Source organism: Labeo rohita, chromosome 3 (genome assembly GCF_022985175.1).
Source record: "Labeo rohita strain BAU-BD-2019 chromosome 3, IGBB_LRoh.1.0, whole genome shotgun sequence".
In the NCBI taxonomy this organism is placed as follows: domain Eukaryota; kingdom Metazoa; phylum Chordata; class Actinopteri; order Cypriniformes; family Cyprinidae; genus Labeo; species Labeo rohita.
Window position 1 is genome coordinate 44,553,010 of NC_066871.1, and position 3,130 is coordinate 44,556,139.

The window sequence follows — 3,130 nt, forward strand, 5'->3', positions numbered from 1 at the left end:
AGACCTAACATTTCTTTTACTGATATATTTGCAAATGAATAAACACACACACACACACACACACGCGCACACACACACACACACACACGTGAACGTTTTTATTAGCCTACTTTTATAGAATACGTCATTAAGCTCTTGAAGATCTGTACATGTTTTAAAGCCTCCACATGGGGCGCAGCTGAGTTTTCTGCTGATCTCATTGTTACGTCAATCATTGGTTTTCTTTCTGTTTTGTAGGTGAACTTGTTTAACATGAAATGGCGTATAAGGGTAAGACTTGATTACAAATAAGATGTATATTTACATGTTAAAAGTGTCTTGAATGATAATCTAATCTAAGGTAGGCCAAATAAACTTTAACTAAACTTTATGTTTAAAAGTGCATCTCAGTGGAGTTTGAACCTACGTGGACTAGCCTACATATGTGATTAGCATACTGAATAAGAAGTAAAATACGTATTTTACAAATAAAATTGATAGACCTTTTATAAAAACACTAAAACGTTTAGTTTGAGCTGTTCACTTGTTTGGCACAATGTTTATTAGATACTCAACAGTTTGTGTTTGTGTTTTGTAGCAGGCAGAAGTAGTCCAGATTTCCATCGTCCCAGCAGTAAGTCAGTTAAATGATTTGACAGTAACAGCACAGAGTGACTGTTCATCATTCAGCTCTGATCTATGCAGGAAAATGAGCTACTCTACTCATATGTGAATGCTCACAAATTATAACTGATGTGTTTCATATTGTTTTCACAATTATTTATTTATAGCATCTGTGACCAATTTACTGTAGCAATTTGCTGCATTTTTAACTTTTTGGAATATATTCTAAAACTTAAATAAATAAAATTAAAAATAAAATGAAATACTATTAAAATAATTAGATGTAGCTGAACACGTTTCATTACCTATGTTAATGTTGTTTGTTTCTAGGCTACAGCATGAAAATATACAGTATATGTCTGAGTATAATGAAGTCATTGTGTCATCTGTTTTATTTTTTTTACAGTGTCAGAAAGCCTCCAAAAAGTTCCTGTCTCCAGTCTCTCACTCAGACGGATTGTTGTTCTGGGTAAAAGTGGTGCTGGGAAGAGTTCAACTGCAAACACAATAATGGGACAGAAAACCTTTGATTCTCAAAGTATTACTTCTTCAGTGACCCATGAATGTTCAGCTGCTCATGCCACTGTTTCAGGGAGATCTGTGTCTGTAGTTGATACGCCTGGACTCCTGGACATACACGTGCCAAATGAAGAGTTAATGAGAGAGATAATGAGAAGTCTTTATTTATCCAGTCCTGGACCACATGCTTTTCTCATTGTGGTCAGAGTAGATGTAAGATTCACCAAGGAGGAGCAGCAGATTCTTCAGAAGATTGAGATGTTGTTTGGTCAGGAGGTGTTAAAATACTCAATAATTCTCTTTACTCATGGAGATCTGCTAGAAGAAAAGACTATAGAAGAGTTCATTAAGAACAGTAGATTAAAAGGTCTAGTTGATCAGTGTGGAGGCAGATTTCACGTCTTCAACAACAGAGATAAGAATAACAGAGAGCAGGTGAATGATCTACTGGAGAAGATTGACACAATGATAGAACAGAATGGAGGAGGACATTACAGTAATGAGATGTTTCAAGATGAACGAGAGAGAAAACAAGATGAGACAGAGAGAGAAACTCCAAAGAGAAGAACAAAATCAGACAGTGAAAGTGGCCGCTGCACAGTATCTTAAAGTTTCACTCTGTAAGAATTTATCTCATACCTGCAAACGAGTCGCTTTTCGGCGAAATTTTTGATCAAAATATGCCATTTTGTCAACCTCCACAACATGTGAATTGTCAAAAAGAATGAAATTAGTTAAAAAATGATATACTATAGTAGCTATAAAAGTTTATGGAGGAGGACATTACAATAACCTGATGCCTGAAGATAGGTAAAGAGGAAACAAAGACAATAAGAGACTAAAGAGACAGAGAAGAGAATCAGTTTCGTTCTCTATTCTATTACTGCATTGTGGGTCCTAGTTTTCTGTCTTTTTTCATCTTCCTTTTAAAATAAGATTATTATTATAATAAAAAAATATAATAAATATTGCATTTATGATTTAAACTCTTGAAATTACATTGAACACTTTAAAAACCTTTTTTTTTCTGTAAATAAAGCCCTTTCAGGTTTAGCCATTATTAAGCTCTTGCTGTGCTTATTCTAAACCCTCATTTTTAATTAATAATTAAACAATAACCAATAACCAAGACTAGCAAGTCCAATATTTACATCATAATTAATGTAAAGGTGTGAAGACAAAACTGACATGCACCAACATAAACCAGAAGCTTTTTTAAACTATTCATGACCATCCTTACAAGAATTTGTTACATTTTATTGTACTATGCAGTAGTTAGGATGCTATTTTTCATGGAAAGCACTACACTGTAATACCATGCCAATTATAACCTTAGGTGATGATTATGTGCATTATTTAATGTTAAAAGTGAAAAAAAGAGTTTGAATATCATTTTGTGTGACCTTTATAGCTGTACTGAATGTGAGAAAGGGTAATTGTCCTCAGTTCTTGAAAAAAAAAAAAAAAAAAGACTCGATCTTATCTTATTTGTGCATCCTTCTTTTACATTAGAAGATTATGAGGAAAGGCAGCTGTCAAAGCATTGCAAGTGGAAATTCAATTAAATAGTTTATTTCTATTATTTAGATATGGCCGGGTAGGGTTTTTTTTAGTTTGTAGTTACGTTTTTGTTACCTAACAAGATGAACAAAAAAAAAGGTCATTATGTAATTCTGTATAATTACTATACCTTTAACCCAATTTCATTCTAAATTTAAGTTGGACATCTCTTCACAATGCATATTCTGTAATACTAACTTGAAATGATACCACACTTGTTTTTTGAACATGACTGTGCAGAGGAGTTCTGTAAAAAGGTATCGCTTAAAACAAACTTTTCATTTTTGGAAGAACGAATGTACTGTTTTGGATTTGGGATTTAGGGTGAAATTGGATGATATGCTAAAACTGCTAACTCTCTGTTTCATTAGTTTCGTTCATAAATATAAAGGTCGAATCTTTAAGCTTTTCTGTATTGATTAAAATTTTTCCAATGACTCTTTGTGCA

The 3,130-nt window shown here is 33.1% G+C and overlaps 1 pseudogene; it reads left to right on the top strand.

The window, feature by feature from the left end:
• Positions 1-242: 242 nt before the first annotated feature.
• Positions 243-2,577, top strand: LOC127162890 (GTPase IMAP family member 9-like; annotated as a pseudogene).
• The last annotated feature ends 553 nt before the right edge of the window (positions 2,578-3,130 follow it).